Source organism: Bactrocera latifrons, unplaced genomic scaffold (genome assembly GCF_001853355.1).
Source record: "Bactrocera latifrons isolate USDA-ARS-PBARC rearing strain unplaced genomic scaffold, ASM185335v1 scaffold_286, whole genome shotgun sequence".
Lineage (NCBI taxonomy): Eukaryota > Metazoa > Arthropoda > Insecta > Diptera > Tephritidae > Bactrocera > Bactrocera latifrons.
In genome coordinates, this window is record NW_017536474.1 from 92,149 (window position 1) to 113,020 (window position 20,872).

The 20,872-nt window shown below is 36.5% G+C and overlaps 1 protein-coding gene across 1 annotated transcript in view; it reads right to left on the reverse strand.

Moving 5' to 3' along the window:
* LOC108970153 (headcase protein) overlaps nucleotides 1–20,872 on the reverse strand; it is a 228,428-nt gene that overhangs the window by 32,755 nt on the left and 174,801 nt on the right. The window lies entirely within an intron of this gene.

The following is a 20,872-nucleotide window of genomic DNA, read 5'->3' on the forward strand; positions in this document are numbered from 1 at the left end:
TATAAAAAACTAAACAAAAATAATGTAGGAAAAAATAGAAAGGAGCTTCAAAACGACTGCATTAAAAAAAAAAACAAAAAAGTAATAATACTTTACTAAAACTTTTAATTCAAATAAATTAAATATGAAATGGATAAAAATTAAATAAATGTTTTGGAAATTAAACTAATTAAAAACTATTCACCATGAAACAAAATATAAAATATAAAATGTTATTAAAAAACAATAAATTTAAAAATCAACAACAACTTTCACAACCTTTTTCCATTTATAGCATCCATTCAGTGCCCCACGGCACCTCTTCTGCTCACTAAAATCTCGAACTGCATCAAGCAATGTCCTTTAAAGCAGCATTTTCGAAGCTGTGATCGAAAATTCCACAGACAAAGGAACACTCAATATTAAAGGTATTAATTTTTGCAAATAAAAAACCTGTCAGGACTTAGATGACAACAACAACAACCATTAAAAACATCACGCAAATTGTTTTGAAGAACACAATGCGAAACAACAGATTAAAACTTTTCACGATTTACAGACAAAATTCGCATTGTGGCAGCTGCTTGATACACTTCTGTGTGCGGGGCATGTGTAACGTTGCTTTGAACATCTGCAAGATGCGCTCGACAAGATTGTGCGAAAGTGATAAGCGCAAGAAAGTACGACCAAAACACAACAACCGTTACGATTGTTGCTGGCAGGCAGCAGCAGTGTCAGTCACTCATTTAGGAACGACGACCCCGAGCGATGCGGGCCAGCTAAAGTTAGTAGACTTCTTCATACTTTAAGGTATGTTTATGCGGCGGATAAGCGTGTTGAAAGGGACATTTAAGTTGTATGGCGTTACGGGATATGTGTAAATGCGGAGCAACTTCTTACAGGGGTTACACAGTTCCTTTCGAATGCGGCGTAAACATGCGTGCGAAGTAGTGAAAGTTAAGTGGGGAGCATTGGTGGGCAGGTGGCGTAGAAGTAAATATCTACTTCAGAAGTGAAATTTAACTTTATTATTAAATAAAAACTTGCTTTTGTTTGTAGTGGTGCGATTTTTGAGAAAATTTTATATATCCTTGGAAAAAATACATAAATATTTACTGCAGTCGGTATACAGTATACAGAAAGAGACGAGGTAGTAGGTTAATTACAGCTTTTGTATACTCAAACAAGTGACGAATAGTGTATTTACGTTTGCTTATGGAGTCTTCGAACTGTATTCAAATTTTATTTAAAATAAAGAGTGATAGAATTTCTAAAATTATTATTATTAGATGTAAAATAGTAATACAATTATGATATTTCCAATAAAAATTTAAAATGTTGCTCATATAGAAAGTTTTTTGGAGGGTTGCAATATAATTTTTGAGGTTATATAGAACTCGAATTGTGAAACTAGTAGGTTATAGAAAAAGTATAAAAATAATTAAAAACAAGAAAAAAAACATCAAACTCGGTTGTACCGAAGCAATACCCTTCATATACATATGCAAACGATCCCATACAAAAATTTTACTTTGATCGGCCGGTTTGTGTGGGAGCTATACAATTACTTCGGATATCGTATTGTTGCTTAGGAACAAATTTCGTGGAGATATGACGACAAATAAAAATGTTTCCCATTTAAGAACATGATTTTGATTGGTCAATTTGTGTGGCAGCTATATGCCATAGTGGTCCGATCTGAACGATTTCTTCGGAGGTAAGAGCGCTGCTTTGAATATTAACCCATACCAAATTTCATGTAGATATCTCGACAAATAAATAGTTTTTTGTAGTAGATGATTTTTATCGTTCAGTTTATATGGCCGCTATATGCCATAGGAGTCCAATATAGTCCGCTCCGACAAATGAGCATCCTCCTTGGGGAGAAAAGGACGTGTACAAAATATATCTTAAAAACTAAGGAACTGGCCCGCTTAAATAGAAACAGCGGGGCATGGCTACAACGACCCAGCTGATCATTTCTTTATACATTTTATAGGATCTCTGACGTTTCTTTTTGGGTGTTACAACCCTCGTGGTAAATTTCATATACTCTGTTCAAGACATAAAAATAATAACTATAATGATAAAATTACTGTACATTTTATTATAGGTTAGATTAGATTAGGTTAATCTGGTAGGCCAATAAGCCAAAGGGACCAGTTTTGATCTTTTGCGATACTGGAAGAAGTTCAGTTGCTAGATCCTTGAGGAGTAGTTATGCTTTAGGATGCCGTTTCCCAATCTCATTGGTTGCCGTTACTGCTTTTAATGATTTTGACAGGGACCAACTTGAAATCATGACATTATGAGCAGCGACATCCAATGAGGATAAGAGGAAACTTCTAGTAACCATTTTACTAAGGAGGATTAATAACCCTCGAAATATCGCGCAGCTGGACTACTTTTTGTGTTGAGTAAATAAAAAAAATATATAAAATAAAAATTACTTTTATTGCTGATTGTTTTAGTATTATTTTAGTTCCTCAAGTTAATACCAAACACTAATTAACTACACTGTTAGCAATCCTGATTAATTAAAAATTACCCTTTCATTCCGCGAAACGCGCAGACAAGTGCAAATTAGATAAAAATAAATATTTCGTTCGTCTGTATTTTTTTCGCCAGTAATTTCTTCATCAAAATTCCGACAACATAAAGCAATGCTGTTATTGTCACCTAATTCAATTTGCCTAGTAATGCGTGCCATGTAAATATGCAGGGCGCCTTGTTATCGCAGCGACAACGCGAAAATTGTGTATCTTAATGACTTCATCTAAAATCGCGTGTCTACAAATTGTTACATTATAAGCACATCAGCAGCGCCACCGAGTGCCACACACAACACCTGTGCCCACAGCGCGCGCTGCAAAGCAGAAAAAATGGTGTACACCAACAAAGCGCTCACCCCCTTTGACTAACTACGCCAAAGCATTGGTGTTGGTGAGTGTAGTGAGCGGGTTAGCGAAAGTGAAAACTGACAACAGTTTTAAATGAAAAAAAAAAAAAAAAAAATACAACAAAAGCTAACACGAAATAAACTAATGAAAATGTATTAGCAAAGTTTGCTGCAAATCAGCGCGTGACAATGGCAACCAAACTCATCGAGCAAAATAAAGCACAATTAGAGTGCGCTCGCTCGTGTTTAACAACAATTTAAGCGCGCGCTTACAAAATTCATTAAGCGCTGTGCTGCTTTGTTCGGCGCATAATGGCCGGTTGACTGGACCCTCGTTGGTGCGTCTGTCGGTTGTCTGTGCCTGATTAGACATCAGGAGCTTATAGTGTTGCTGCCACAAAACCTTGGAGAGAGCGCTTTGTTCACCTGGGCGGGTCAGCGTGGCAAGGCAACAACATTTATATACATTAATAATTAGCGCGTTCATTCACATGCACACATACACACGACTCACGCGCAACGGCGTACCTGCTTTTGGCGACATTAATGCTTCACAGTAAATGCCACAGCACATTCAAGTGCAATTAATCACATACAACGACAGACACATACAGCTAGCTGACTGTAAACTTTTCAGAAAAAGCATATGCGCGTTCCTTAAGGACAAACTCAGCGTTGCGCCACGAAATGTGGTGCGCGGTCCTTTAAAGAGGACACCACTTGTCTTCAACGCTTACATGGTGCTGCTGTCGTCGCTTGCGCTAAGCAGCTTGTGGCAATGTCAGTGGCCATTCAACAAGGTTGGTGCGCCACTTTTACTCACACCGCCCACACACACACATGCACACTTGCTGCTCCTTGCCAAGTCTTTTGCTCTGCTTTAATATGCTCACAGCACAGCACAGCCTTCGAGAGCAGCGAGCAGCACACTTAGCAGTGTCGGAGCAGGAGCGCGCGCAAAGCCCCAACAAGATGTATTAAGCTCGCCGCTGAGGTTAAAAAACTTTGCGCTCTCTTTGGTGGTGCTGGGTAACAGGTTGACAGGATTTCGAACAGACAAAAGTAATTTCTCTTCACAATGGAAAACAGAAAAAAGTTTACACGCAATTTGTTGACGAAGGCAGTTGTTGAGTGGAATTTGGCGCGCATTTGAACGAATTACAGTTATTGTTGGCGCAAGTGTTCTGCTGCTTCTTCTGCTCTTGCCCTGGTTGTATTCGCTTGTGGAGTGCTTTTTGGTGCACACAGATACGAGTATAATATATAATTTGACTTTGGGTATGGTAATGGAGGATCATATTAAAAGCTCGCCTTTATAAATGGAATTGTGAATGGGTGCATATATGTGTATATGTATGTATGTATGTATACATGTATGTACGCATGTATGTGGATATGCGTGCGCCATATGTTCGAGCTAAATTCATTGTAGTAAGCATATAATACATTTGAGTTCATATTGAATTATAAATCACGTTAATGTTTGCTGCTGAATGGTCATTGCAATAATTTCCATTTTTTGTAATGTCATTGCTTTCATATGAAAGTTTCACTTTTCTTTTGGATTTTTGGCTTGCAAAAGGCAATGACCATTACAATTAGTAGTTGGGCAGTTAGTGCAGATTTAAAGTTGAGGAAGATGAAGTAGGGACAATGTTCGAAAGGTTTAAAAATATAAGAAATTTGGTTCTTTTCCACGGCAAAACATCTGTTCTACGTAGTCGAAACGGACACAGATTTTTACCAGACCAAAAACACATAACGCAGCATTAAGGTTAGGTTAATCTGGTAGGCCAATAAGCCACGCATAGACCAGTTTGGTTCTTTGCGATATCAGATGGAGTTCCCCTGCCAAAAAGTGTAGTCATCGGTTAGGATGCCAGAGCTTGACGCGAATTTTAACAGATTATCTAGCGTATCATACTGTGAGGACCCCAGATGCTCACAGCGTAGTCTTGCTAATGCGGATTCCATTGGTCAGTTTGTATGGCAGCTACATATATGCTACAGTGATACGATCTAAATAATTTCTTCGCAGATTGCTCCGCTGCCTTGGACAATACCGCATGCCAGGTTTCGTAAAAATAGTTCTTCAAATGGAAAAATTTTCAAAACAAGAACTTGTTTCCGCGCGATCAGTTTATATGACAGCTACATATGCTGTTGTTATCGGATCCGAACCATTTCTTGGGAGATTGCGCCGTTACCTTGGGCAATAAGTCGTTCCAAATTTCATAGAGATAACGCATCAAATGAAGAAGTTTTCCATATTAGCTGTTGAGTCCGATCGTTCAATTTGTATTTCCGCTATATGCTAAAGTGAACCGATACCGACGATTCCGACAAATAAGCAGCTTCTTGAGAAGGAAATGACGTATGCGAAATTTCAGATCGATATCTCAAAACCTTAGGAATTACTTCACGTACATACATACATATATACAGACAGATCATGGGTCCGTCGAATGGATGAGCCCAAAAATTTCAAAATACCGTTTTTTGGTGAAGTGTACAGGTTCTTAAAAGCAGTACTCAATGCCAAGAAGAGTTATTCGCGAAACGGTATTATTTCACAACCTGCGACGATGGTACTCAAAGAATATGACATGTATTCACTTGAACGGGTGGTCCAATAGAACACGTACATTTGTTTAAGGAAGCTGTTGAAATATTTTTTTACAATCTCCTGCTCTTTTTTTGATCAAAAATTTTAAATTTGTTCGCAAGCACGAAATTTTGCTGAAATGTCTATAGACTACGAACCTTACTTTGAAGTCTTGTTTGTAATTTAAGATAACCGCTTATTTTAGTTTTTTCAACAGCACGAGTTCCTAAAAACGGATTGACTTGTGGAGGACCTCTTTTTCAAAATGAAATATTATTTATATATATATAGATATATATATTTATTTAATAAGGCCTGACAGCTAGATATTCGATTTTCTTTGCCCTACTTTCCCCTAAAAATATACCCTTATGGAGTATTCTGGACGGACCTAACCTCTTAATACATAGCTTAAGTTGTAAAAAAAAGCGATATTCCGCTAATGCGAGAGTTGATGCAATTAAACTAGTAACGGGTAATTGATAATTAGCTTAGGAATTATTCCACTTTTAAAAAGGAAACAGCTGGTTACAATGTGCTTAATATCAGAAAAACTAACCACATAACCAGAAAAGACTAACTGAAACCTAACTTTACTTTGAAACAAGTCAAAATTGTATAAAATGCATGAAAATTTTCTTTCTGAAACAAAAACTACGCAAAACTCCATTAAGCTCGGAATTTGCCGACTAAAAGACAGGATATATATTTGATTTTACATTAAAGTGTGTGTGTGTGTGTTAGCGGGAGCTATTTTAGCGTTTTATTGCATCAGCGGTACTCAAAGCTATTATAATTAAATTCAATTTCGTGCAACAGACGACACAACCGACAACAACAACAAACACAACAACACAAGCACAGACAGACCAACCGACAGGTACATGTCCTTTTGTGCATCTAAACAACAAGCCACAACAACATCGGCTTGGCCTAATGACATTAGCCGTACCTGACGACGAGCCACCAGCACAGTGCGCACTTCAAGCGGGGTGATATTGTCTCGTAATGTCATGTCCTTTGGGCAAATTTTATGGGCAACACACGAGATGCTCGTACACGTGAACGGCTGTGTGTGCATGTGATTGTGTGCGGCTATTTGGAGCTGGGATATAATAAAATTACTTAAATAACGCATGCAACGTGATATATGCAACCCGCACACACATACACATCGCCACATGACTAAGAATTTGTGCGTTGCAAATATTGGCTGGGCATTTGTAGGTGCAGCGGCAGGACACTGGCTCCTAGCTGTTCTAATAGTCTACAGCTGGGTTTGAGTGGCGCATTAGAGGCATGTGCATAAATGCTTGCAACGAGTTTTGAACCGTCGCATAATTAAATTGCATACATATTTGGAGCTTTTGTGGCGGTATGTGCGAAGTTGGTGGGTAAGTTCTAGCAGAATATTGCAGTTTTGGATTAATGGCTGGCGATTGTCATAAATATTTTTGACCGCGAAGTTTTATAGTTTTGTTTAAAAAAAAAAATATATATATATATATATATATATATACAAGAAAGTAACGTTAGATACAAAAGATATACATAAATACAAAAAATAAATAAAAATTAAAATAGAAAAAATATATTCATAAACTCTATATAGCAAACTCTTAAAGGGAGTCACTCTCCTTCTTTCTTAGAAATATCATCGAGAGCTTTAAGCACATTTATGTTGCAAATACTCATTTGGCAAACTTCAGCAGTTTCTTTGACGGCAACTTCAAGTTTCAAGTACTCTTTCAAGTGCACCGACGGGTAAAAGTACTACTGTATACATATATATATGTATGTATGTGTCTACAAGCAGACAGACATTCATTTCTGCAGAAAAGTTGTGGGGAAAAAATGCAACAAGAAAAAGGCGTTACCAAATGAGAGCGAAAAAGTAAGAAAAACAGCAAAAACCGAAGAATTGAAGCATTCGTTTACACAAAAAGAAACCTTAAGAACACAGGTGAATGAAAAGAAAATTAATTTCCTTCTAAATAGTTGAAAGGAAAATATCGAATTTCGAAAGCAGTGAATGCACTCGATGATGCCAACGAACGACAAGGCATGCAGTGGCGGTAAGGGAGTAAGGGGCGCCGGAAAGGTTTTATTTAATCATTCAAGGGCAGCAGCCAGCAGAAAAGCAGCGCATGAGGCGGGGTATGTGGYAAATGCAGACGCAAAAATCCAATCAACTGTTTAATGAAATCGAAAAATTGGAAATAGTGAGCGCGCCGACAACAAATAATACACAACAAAAAACAAAAAAMAAAAAAAAAAAAACAACAAAATGCTATCTGCTTGTAGAATAAAACCCCCATTAAGGATATATGACGGCAATGAACTTTCTTAATCAACGCCTTTCACCACAACGCGGTGCTGCCAGCGTTGAATGATCGCCAGTACGCTGCAACGCCATCATTTACAAAACCGCAAAAAAAAAAACATAGACTGCAAGGGCTAGTTTAGAGAGCAAAGAAATGGAAAATTGTTAACATGATTTATTTCAGCTCATTATAAGCGAATGGTGGGCAACAACAAAAAAAACACACACACACACAAAATTAGAAAACCTCAGTTTTGGCTGCAGCGAAGCTATAATACCCTACACAGCTACATTTCTTTTTGCGTAAAAGGGCATAAACATATCTTTTTCTTGATTTTTTTCGGTCAGTTTGTATGACAACTATATGCTATAGTAACCCGATCTGTAAAATATGCTAAGAGGTTGTTGCTTTGGCTTCGACAATAATCTTCGCAAAATTTCGTGCACACATCTCTTCAAATAAAAAAGTTTTCCATACAAGAACTTGACTTTGATCGGTCGGTTTGCATGGCATCTATAAGCTATAGTTGTCCGAATTCAACGATTTCGACAAATAAGCATCTTCTTAGAAAGCAAAGAACGCGTATAAAATTTCATGAAAATATCTCTTCAAATAAAAAAGTTTATCATACAAAACTTGTTGTGCATCGGCCAGTTTGCATGACAGCTAAATGTTTTAGTGGTCCGATATCCACGATTATCGGCAAAGCTCATCACGAAGAAAATTTCTGTAAAACATATGTGCATCAAAGTACCTCCGACGGTTTATTCCAGGTGTTACAAATTTCATGGAAAAATTAATTTACCATATTTTGAGGGTATTATAGAAAAATGAACAGTAAAGGAAAGTATACGAAATAGTAATAATGACCAGGCGCGCAGTTGGGCAGCACTGCGAAGTAATCGCATAAATTCTAGCAATCTTCTGAGTATAAACCTTAAATATATGCATTTGAATCTCCCACAAAGGTACCTACATAGCTAAGCAGATAAAGAACTTCGCAGACACGAACTAGCGCGGAATATTGAACAAAAAAAGATTATGAAAAACTTTACAAGACATGGCATACAAAAATAGTAAACGATTGGAAAAATGCAAAAAAAAAAAAGTTTGAAATTTCCAAAAAACCCGGTAAATAATGCATCAGCCGTGAATAAGTGCCACAGAATGCCGGGCATCATAATAATAAGCGTAGCAATAGACTCAAGCCAACAAGCGGCGAGAGCGCCGCAAGAACAAGGACGTAGATAAAAGTGAATATATGGAAAGTTAAATCAATAAATAAACCATAAAAGCAGTTATACCGACGGAAAGTGTGAAAATAAAATACAAAAACAATTGAATAGAATATAAAAACAAGAACAAAAAGGAAAGATAAAAAATGCAGATGTCGAGCACTTGAACTTGCACAAGCTGCGAAGAAGTCGGAGACAAGTAAACGCAGTTTGAGCGCGTCTCCCGGACGCTTTCACTTGGCAAAGGATGCAGCGACACAAGAAAATATGTATGTATGTGTAAGTAATGGGACATTTGAAGTAGTGTTGAAGAGAGTGAGCGAGTGTGGCACGTAAATCTTGGCGCAGGACATAAAAAGCTGCGAGACGGCACAGAGATAGGGTATCTGGACCGAAGCCAGTACTGCTTGTTTTTTGACAATATTTTAATTTTTTTTTATTGCTTACAAGCTTCGCAGCTTTGATGCCACTAACGATTTCGCTATGCAATGCAGCAGCGGCCGCCAATAATGTCAACGTCATTAAATCAATGTGGAAATATAAACAAAAAATCGTATAAATATCTATATTTGTATGTAAGCACAAGGAGTGTGCTTGCAACTGGCAGCTAAATGCTGAGACATGCACGACATGGCAGACCTGTGCTTTGGATACTAACAGACAAGCAGGCGGAGAACGCATGAAGGTATAACGGCACGCAGTGGCAACGCTGCTTAAGGACACAGGGTCACCAGCCTGCACGTAGTCCGCACTGAACGAGTGAATTTATGCAGAAAAAACCAAATCATGGCAAGTGTCGGAAGCTGAATTATTGAAATTCATAAAATGCAGTGACGTTGCACGAGCAAAATAACGATGAAAATAATTGTAAACGATTTGTTTGGGGATTATCGAATCAATTATATGCGAAAAACACAGGAAATTTAAAATGGATTTCGCTTTCAGTCGGATTTGCGGCACAAAATCGGCATAAATGAGTTTCTTTGAATAATTTTTTGTTTTTAAGTTGAGTTTTCTTTTTGGAACAATGAAAAAATTTTAATTAAACGGTAATTTGTGATCAATTTATTATTTTAAGTGGCAACTAAGCTCATTTAAATTAAATGCATTGGTTTTTTGGTGGTAAAAAATTTATTTACGGCAATTTACTTAATTTTTAAATTACAAAACAAAAAAAAGTAAATAAAGCTCATGGCAATTGCAATAAACACGAAACAATAATTTAGGGACGACCGTTGTCAAATGGAAAAACCATTCGACCGAAAGCGAAAAGGATGCATTAGCGACTTAACGTTTAGCGGCCAACTTATTTTACTTATTTTACTAATGGTCATTGACTCGCCGCAAAGTCAATAGCTGCTGCTGCTGCAGTGGCCAGTGAAGCAAAGCGCCGACCAAACGACCGAACAAAAATCAAGCCAAAAACGGATTTTTTTACGATCTCAGTAAAATATGTCGGCTATTTAACAAGGGTTCTTTGTTTTGGGGTATTCGCAAATGTTTAAAAAATACACTTTTTGGCATGGATGCCTGGCGTGCAGCAAAGCGCTGGGCACTAATTTTCGAGCTGCGCTGACTTTGCTGCAATTAAGGCGAAAAATAAAAGCTCATCTAATTGCTTAATGCGGCTGGCTGGTGGAGCTAACTCGTAACATTTGCCTCGTCACTGACTTTAAACTTCCATAATTGCAAGCAGATTGTGCGCAAGTGTGTTTGTGTGTTTGTGTTCTGAGTGGCAAAATGGTGTGAAAGTCAAAAATTTGACAGTCAAGCTGCACCAAAGTGAAATGGAATTGAAAGCAAAATGCAGGGCTGTCATTCAGAGCCCAATTGTAATGACCGTTGCCGCGTTTATTTTGCGAAAATCAGTAAAATAAAGGCTTACGAGCATGAATGATGCAAAATTTATTTTAAATTGCAGTGCGAAGATTTTAGTAAAAATGCCAAAAAAAAAACACATAAGTGGATATGTATGTCAAAAGTCGGCATGTATAGCAGCAAATTTTCGTTAAGGTGGCATTATTTTGAACTCTGGTATTCTTTGCGAAGCCTTTGAACTGCAGTGAGCTTATGAAATAAGGTTGCAGGGTGTCCATCTTATACTTTTAGATAAATAAATAAAAATATAGCAAAATATTACAAAAAAAAAAAAAATGAAAAGAATATCATATTACATGGTCGCCACCTAATTTATTTTTTCAGATAAATAAATTCGCAAAACTAGGGGGAAATTTATTATATGAATCAAGCGGAAAACATCTAAAACAATAAAATATTAACTAGAAGAGTTGTCAAATCAGTTTTTTGAATAAAAAATTAAAAAATATTGTAAACGAAAGTACCAAAAAATATAATCTAAAAAAATTGTGCACATTTTTGAAGCTAAATAGAGACTTCAAAAGGGTTGAGCAAAAATTATTTTTGCAAAGTTTATTACAGTGGTGCCACTTTACTTATCGTTTTTGATTAATAAAAAATCACAATATTCGAAAATAAATATTTTAAAATATATAGAAGTAGAAATTATTTCAACAAGGTTTATTACTATAACATTTCTGCATAGAGTTGCCAGACAATTTATGTTGAACAAAAATAATAATGTTTTTTTTTAATAAAATATAGACAATAAAACTATTATTACAACAAAGTTTGATAAAATAATATTACTATACAGGGTTGCCAGACTATTTTTGTAGATAAAAAAAAATATTTTTTAATAAAATATAGACAATAAAACTATTATTACAACAAAGTTTGTTAAAATAATATTAATATACAGGGTTGCCAGGCTATTTTTGTAGATAAAAAAAAAAAATTTGTTGTTTGAAATGACATTAAACCATATAAGCTTTCAAAGGCTGAAAGTAAAAGAAGGAAGAGTGTTGTCAGATTCATATACATACATAAAAGGAAACATATACAAATAATTTTAAAACTATTAATATTTACAAAATACATACATATGTATGTATATAGTACATATAAAAAATATAAGCAAAGATACTTATGTATAACAAAAATTTTAAATGAAGCGTTGATCAAAAATTGTTTTCAATTAGAAAAAAATATGTTCTTCAAAATAAAAACTAATAACAAAGTTTAACGGATATTGAGACGAAATACTATATTCGAATATCTTATTTTTAAATAATTATATAAAACTGTATAAATTATTTTTAATTTGCTTCCCTTCTCTTCTCTGCCTGCAAATGCCCAGGGAGTCGGTATTGCGTTGTCTTTTTGCGTTCTAGCGTTGGACTTACGAACCAACCATAAGCTCGTCAAGCGCTTATCAACAATAGGACTTGCGCGGGTCTGAGTACGGTCCAGAGTAAACCGCAAGATGACCTCTGAACTATTTGTTCTTAGAAAAGTCAATCTCGCCTCAATTGTATTATACGTATTCTGACTCGAGGTTGTTCAATATATTCACACGCAGTGCGGCTAAATATTTTCTCGAAGGCTTTTTGCAAAATGGAAGGCGAGCCATATACCACTTTCCCCACAGCCGTTTGCCAGCTCATTATGTTAGTCAGTCATTGAAATATCTCGGTAGACAGACTTTGGGCGAACCTAGCCAAGTAGCTGCGTTTGATATTAATCGCCCTTGGTAAGCTTAGAACGTTTCGGCGATCTATGAGGATTTGATGTTCCATTTTTGTAGTATTTGGGTAGCTCAGAGAGCCAAACTGCACAGCTGTCCAAGTGAGATACAGCTATAGCATCGACCCAACGATTTTTTTGGTACTGACAAATTTCTTCTTTTGCTTTGATAAAAAGTTATATGACAACAAAAACAAAAAAAAAAAGGTTCTACATAAAAATACTTTATTTCCTTATTTAAGTCAGACGCTGCGAAATCAGCTGAAATTAGCAACATTTACTAAAGCTCGCGTTTGTGCCACAAATTATATGACAATGCTGTTTGCACATACATATGTACGTGTGTTTGTACCTTTATGTGAATATCTTTAGGTATGTATGTATGTGTGTATGTATATATGTTTGTATGTATACGAATGATTGCATTTATCTATGGCTGTGTTTGCATTTAATTAAATTTATTTGCTAATTGATAGCCAGCACGGGCATGACTGCCATGTGATATGCGCTATGTGGCACAAACACAATAACAAACACACATTGTTGAAATGAAATAATAACAGACAGTTAGAGCAGTTGCAATGCGCTTGTGGTTCATTCACCTAAAAACGCTGCAACACAGCCACACACACACACATGTATATGTGCATATGTAAAAGTACGGCAGCGAGTAGGCAGCCACTTACAAAGCACAAATTTAGCAACAACATGCACAACAACAACAGCGCCACATAGCAGCGACGACATCTTAAAGACGCTGACACTGCCGAGCGCAAGCTTCACGATTACCTATACACTTGCAACGTGCTTATGTGTGTGTGTGTTTGTGCACTTATGACTGCCCCGGAGCGTATTAAGCACAGCAGCTGTGTCGCTGCTGCCATCAAAGTGCAGCGAGTACATGGGCAAACATGTGAACATATGAAATATGCGGTAATTATGATGATTATTTGTTCCAGCGGACGTGGCGCATAAATAGACGAAATTGACTCGGTGCAAATGTAATATGCATGACTGTGTATATACATATATTCATATACATATATATATGTTTGTGTGTATATGAATTTGCAAGCGCGCTATGGACCAACTAAAAATAATTCAACTGCCAGTAGTCGAACTGACAGCCCTGCAGCCGGCAGCGACTTGCGCCCCGCCCGTCTCAACGTATCAGCGAATTGGCGTTGGCGTTGTTGGGCCGCGGTGGCGTATGCGGAATTATTCCAATAATTATGTTGCAATAAGTGCAAGCGCTCAGAATAACATGCATGTACGTGCAACAAAAGCAACAACTATTGTTTCGACAATAAACAACTACTAATTTATTGGCTTAGCTGCTGATTGTTGTTTGGCGCAAATTGCCATGGTGGCAGACAAACATTTATTTAACAGCATAAATAATAAATGGAAAATAAACTCGAAATTTCAAATTACAATGTAAAACCAACCAAACGAATGCAGCTACACCAAAATATGAATATATGTATGCAATTATGTAACTGCGAAACGATTTTAAATGGAAAGATCCGAAAAATATTATGCTTTAGGTATAATATATATGTATACATATGTATATCTATATACTTATATCGCTGTGTCTGTCTGTAATTGCTTGGCGTCGCGCTTATTACCATTCAATCTTCTACAATATGTTGCAACAACATATGTTTTTTGTTATTTTTGTTGTATTCATGTGTTATGTGGCAATTGCCTACTGCGCCTCAAGGAAGTGGGTGGCTGCATGATTGACTGTTCGCCTGCGCGGCTGGCATCTACCCACTGGAATTTTAACTTTTAGAAACTTCATGGCACTGCATATGCATGTATGTATGTATACACATAAATATGTTTACAAGTAGAAATAAAATATAGTAATATGCTGGCAGTCTAGCAGCATTGCGATGGAAATGGTCTGATAAGGTGATATGCAAAAGCTATAATTGAGCTGTTGCAACAAATTACAACAAATTGGTTGTTGTTGTTTTCAAGTGATATAACTTGTGGCAAGAAAATTTACATATGAAAAGGAAAAAACTTTATTTTCGGTTGCACCTAAGGTAAACGTTCCTTATAAGATCTTGATTATACTATAGTGCTCCGACCTGAAGAATTTCTTGGGAAATTGCAACATTGTCTTCTACAATAACTCTTTGCGGATTTTGTGAAGATATATCATCAAATGAAAACATGTTGTATACAAGCGCCTAGATCCAATCGTTCAGTTTATGTTATGCTTTAGTGATTCGTTTTTGGCCTTTGCGACAAATCAGAAACTTCTTGTGGTGAAAAGGAGGTGTGCAAGTTTCAGATTTACTTTCAAACTTAACAGATCCTGTCCAATGTAGAAAGAGATAATAAGTGAAAAACTGATAACCTTAAATGACATTTTTTTTTCACTCCTAAATGTAGGCAACACTCTCTTTTTCGTTCACAATAGTTCGGAAAACATTACTCAATTTGTAGAGTAGTGAACAAAAGGGGTTTTTTTTTTTAACTAAATACGCTATTCTGACACTAATTATTCTCGAAACAGCATTCTTCAAATTAGGCGACTTTTGTAATCGAAGGCTATCGCACACACCCACATGAAAATTTAGCTTTAGTTTGGGTAGTCGAAAAAGTCTTTTCGTATTTTGTCAACAGATGTCGTTGCAGTCGCATATCTCCTGTGCTAACAATCACATTGTGTCGTACCAGTATTTTTAAGGGTGCGAATTTGAGGTTCATTTAACCAAAATTAAGTTTGGGGTAGTTGAAAAAAAAAATACAGCTGTTCAAAAATGAGTGAATATAATGAAGAAATTCGCTACATTTTGAAATTTTTGTATAAAAAAGAAAATAATGTCACGCATGCCTCCAATGAAATTTGTGAAGTTTACGGAGACGATGCTGTATCAGTTAGTGTAGCACAACAAAATGGTTCGCTTACTTCCACTCTGGAAATTTCGATGTGAAAGATGCACCTTGTTTTAATCGCCCTATCGTTGAAAAGTCGATGAAATGATGGAAAAGATTGACCACCACCGTCACATAAGCAGCCATGACATCGCTAAGGAACTTAACATGCATCATCAAACGGTTGCAAACTATTTAAAAAATGCTGCCTACAAAAAGAAGCTTGATGTTTGGGTAACACATGAACTGTTTGCGAAAAGTTTAATGGACCGAATTAACATTTGGGATCATTTCCTGAAACGAAATGAAACCGAATCATGTTCCAATAGTGGTGAAGCTTAACAAATGGTCGCAAAGCCAGGATTGACGCTTCGAATGGTTATGCTGAATATTTGGTGGAATTGGTAAGGAATCATCCACTATGAGCTGCTTCAGCCTGGTCGAACCATTGATTCTACATTTTACTGTCAACAATTGATTAGAATAAAGCAAGCAATTGAAAAAAAAAACGGTCAGAACTGATCGACAGAAAGGGTTTCGTCTTTCATCAGGACAACGCTAAACCACATACGATGACTCTTCATAAACTGGGAGAGCATGGCTGGGAAGTGTTAATGCATCCACCATATAGCCCTGACATTGCACCAGCAGACAACCGTTTATTTCGGTCAATGCAGAACTCCCTTAATGGCGTAAAGTTAGTTTCAAGAGAAGCCTGTGAAAATGACTTGTCGCAGTTTTTCGCCGAGAAACCAGAAAAGTTGTACACTGATGAAGTAATGTTTCTAGCCGAAAAATGACAAAAAGTGTTCGAGCAAAATGGTACATATTTGGTTCATGAAAGTTCATTATAAATATAAAAAAGTAAGTTAAAGTTTGATTAGGAATACGAAAAGACTTTTTCGACTTTTGTGTTGCAAGCGTATAAAAATGATTATCGCTTGTACTCGTATCGAAAATATAAGTGTATAAAGATAATGCAAGCTAAACTGATATGAGCTTAGTTAAGCTGACAGACCTTTTTCGCACAAATAACTAATAGACAAAGTAAAATACGTCGACAGAAACAACAACAAACATACAGCTGTAATACGAAAACACGTATGCGCAACGGTTGCAACTTGTGGCGCGAAAAGTGCAAATGTCAAATGCAACTAAAACCGTAAAATCTTTGAAGGCAGCTTAGCTGAAATAAAAACAATAAAGCTAAAAGGCTGCCACACAATTGCAACGAGCCATTACTCTCGCGCAGTTGCAACTATTGCAATGCATATGCTTAATACGCTAAGTGTCGAAGGAGGACAGGCCTGGCGCACACATGCATACACACAGTTATAACGGTTATTTAACTGCGGAGTTGGAGATGTGCGGGGGCAGCAGCACAACCGTGGCAGCGTTTAAAGTTCGAACGATGTGGCGCAGCCGTGATGACAGCTGTGGTGTTAATATTTTAAACGCCATCACAAATGTGGCATTAGTGGCATGCCACTTCATATTTAAAAACGCCAAGCATTAAGTGTTAAAGACAAAAATCCAAAATTACGGCGGACATGCAATTGACTTAGATGGCGGCGCGTCGCTTAGATAGCTATGTAAAGCCATTCATTGCAAGCAACTGAACTGCGCGCAATGAGAGCCATAAGCGGTTGGCGAGGTGTCGAAGACTTTGCGCAGTTGCCAGGCATACTATGAAAATATGTAGTTGAAAATAGCAGAAATAATTAAAAAAATATAGGCAATAAAAATGCTACAACTATTTAGTGTGTGTCGGTCAGCGCTGCGCTACTGAGGAAACGTTGTGCGCGCACACACAAACAACGCACACGCGCGCAATATTGGGCATGGCCACTGGCGCGGCCGGTACGCCGAGCGAGCGCGCTGCAATGGTGCGCGCCAAACGAATCGACAATGCAAACAGAGTTATCTATGTCGAAAAGTCAATGAACGCGCGACGAACTGAGCGCGCCGCAAAGCGCAGCTCAGCTGTGTGTGTGTTGTCAGCGCGAATTGAGCGCAGCGACGACGCCGCAAACAGCTGAGAGGTGCGGCCGCCGCCGAACAACGCAACAGCTGGCAAACTAACTAAGCAACCAAGCCACTAATGCAATTGCCGACGCTGTGGCGGCAAAAAACCGTTTGGCAACAGCAACATTTTACAAATCGCTTGTCGTTTCTTCTATGCGCTTTTATTTCAGTTGTATTTTTTCGTTATCAGCGCTTTACAGCAGGCCGGCTTCTACACACGCACACACATATACTTTTGTATATTATATATGCATGAGTGTATACATATGTGTGTGTGTGCGCTTGCACATTTAAATGCGATAAACCTGTTGCGCTTAGGCAAGCAAATTGGCAGTTTCAATTGCCACTCAATATGGACATAAGTAAACTTAGCGGCTTTAAAACGAAACTTTAAATGTGGGCGTGTTAATTGCAGCTTGCCACAGAAAAATGTGAAGCAAAGCAAAAGAAAATAGCTAAATGAAATAAAAATCGAAATGAAATGTGCTGTTAATGGCCGCAGTTATGGTAATTTGTAAATTATGCAAAGCTTGAGAACGTTTGTTAGGGGAGTGGGCGCAGGGTGTGGAAGACTAGCTTTATTAATGACTATTTCAAATGAGTTGCATACTTCTTGGCGTTTGATTAATGCTTTAAATTTGGAAAACGAAAAGGTCTGAAATGCTAGTCGGTAGTCAAATATTATATTACAGTTTCGAAGCGTTCGAAGTTTCTCGTTCGAGCTACGAATTTGAAAGAAGTGAGTTCTTTTTCTAAATTTAAGTTTTTTATGGATCCGATCTGATCCGATCGCACTTGTACGGTACGAGACACAGACTACGAAAGCAATATTTTTACGCGACGTGAGATAGATTTTAGTTATAAATTTTCTTAAAAGGTAGGGCCAGTCTAGAGCCTCGAAAAATTTTTTTTTAATAATTGAAACTGGGAGTGAGAAAAATGGAATCGAATTTATTTCTTTCAGGCTTTATTAGGCCTACATTTGAGTGTTTAAAATCATTTAAATTTTGAAAGGATGTTGCAACATGGACTACTTCTCGGCTTCACTTTATTGAGCAGGGCCTCAAGGAAGATTCTAGGAGAAAACCGGCATCTGTATAAGACTTTCTTGATAAAATTTTAAGTGGTTATGTGTGATAATCTTTTGGTGCCAACGGCGACCAATTCAAAAATAAAGTTTCGGTGAAAGTTGATTCACCTGAACACTTCAACACTACAGCTTTGGACAGAATATATTCTTTTTCTCTTTTGGAACAATTTAATAATGTTTTTGGGAACCTAAAGTTACATTTAAAAATTGTCAAAATTTACTTTTTAAGGGTGAGTACTTTAACCCTTTCGAACCGGAAAGCAAACAGTAGAACAAACTCTGCTTTTGTGATCGTTGATCTGTGGGGTATGTAAAAACAACATAAAAGTGACAAAATGAAATCACGAATTTCTTCTCGAAGGTCTACATATATGATCCCCCATAAAAAATCCATCATTAACAGGCAAACTATTCGAGCACTGTCACATTCAGAATGTTCTTTATCTGTGCCATATAACTCTGAACCATTATTTGAATGTTGTAATACAAAACGGGGCATATTTATAAAACAAAAAAAAAAAAAAAAAAAAAAAAAAAAAAAAAAAAAAAAAAAAAAAAAAAAAAAAAAAAAAAAAAAAAAAAAAAAAACACAATGCATAGTTTCTATTTATTGAGAGAAAACTTCAATTCGAAAGGGTTATGTTAAACACAAATTAATATGTTTAGAAAATTCTAAACTAGCCCAACCTTTAGCGAGATTATCTGCAATAGAAAAATAGAGAAGAAGGAAATTATCTAATTTTTTAATTACAACTACTTGCTACTTATCGCAATTCTTCTAAAAATATAACATACAGAATAAATTCTTAAATTAAATTTTTAAAACAGTTAAATGATAACACTACCTTTTAATTACTACATACTTAAATTCGTATCAATATTTGTCTAAAAACTAATAAGCCGCACAAATCTAGCGACTGAATCACTTATTTCGAATTTAATTAAGATTGCGCACTACATACACGGTGAGTGATAAAAGCTTTTTGACTCTAATAGTGTCGCAAAAAGCTTTCGCAAAACTTTCAAAAGCCGCGCGTAGGCAAAAAAAGATGTTGGAGGTTGTTCACCGATAACAATCGAAACAATTAATTGCGGTAAAGCAGAAATATGAGACATAGAGGCAATTAGTGTTATGTAAAAAATGCTTTAGTGAGCTCACAACTGAGTCAGTTGTACATTGATAAGGCGGAGAGATGTTGGTGTATGTATAGCTACAAATAAAGAGTCAATGATAGTGTATGTATACGAAGAGCCAATCAACTGAATGAAAAACAAAAAAAAAAAAAACGTTCTGTACAGTACTTATAACAGTGAATTGCGATTAGATTTTTAGAAGTGGGCGCTGTCATATCATAAGTGGGCGTAAGTGGAGCAGCAGCCGCTCGAAAGAAGGAGTGGGAGGGAAAACGGCGATTGTTTTGCGACAATTACTTTGTTTGTATTTCGTTATCATAAACGTTCTATCAATAAGCAAAGCACGGCGTAACATAATGGCGTAAATACTCTAAAGGAGTTAACTGAAAATATTTCAGCTTTTGAGCGCTACGAGTGGAAGAAATTATAAATCAATAAAGTTATTTAGGTCATGGTTCTGCGGCGGTGTATTAAAGCCAATGCAATGGGAGCTTAAGGCTGCTTATGAAAGCAAGAAAAACTATAAGAATATTTACTTTTCTTTTTTGATGCCAATTCATTTCTATATTTCTAGCTAACAATCGCATATGTGGCGAGTTCCAGGGCTTGCCAGCGATCTAAAAATAAATATGTAAATGAATTTTACTTTCATCTACAAATGGCATTATCATTTCAACGGTAATAATTATTGCAATCAACGCAACTGAGAAGAACATTCAACTCGAAACGACTGTACATGGCATTGCATGACTGCAGGCAGGCAGCAAGCGCTATGGAGCTGAGCGAGTGTCAGCAGTAAATCAAGTAGCGTGAATACCACAAAAATAAGAGACGTTAGTAGGGGCGTCGCTGGCTGCGGTTAAGTTGGATGTAAAAAATTGTTTTATGCAAACTAAGTTTAATAATAAATTTTTAGAACAAAATAAAAAAAAACTTACAATGTTAAAACAATTAAAATTGAAAAAACCAATTTATAAATATTAAAAGAAAAAAATATTGCATCAAGAATTTATAAAAAAAAAATAAATAAAAATAGTAAACACAGAGAGATAAATTAAAAATATTTAAGTATATTTAAAAACC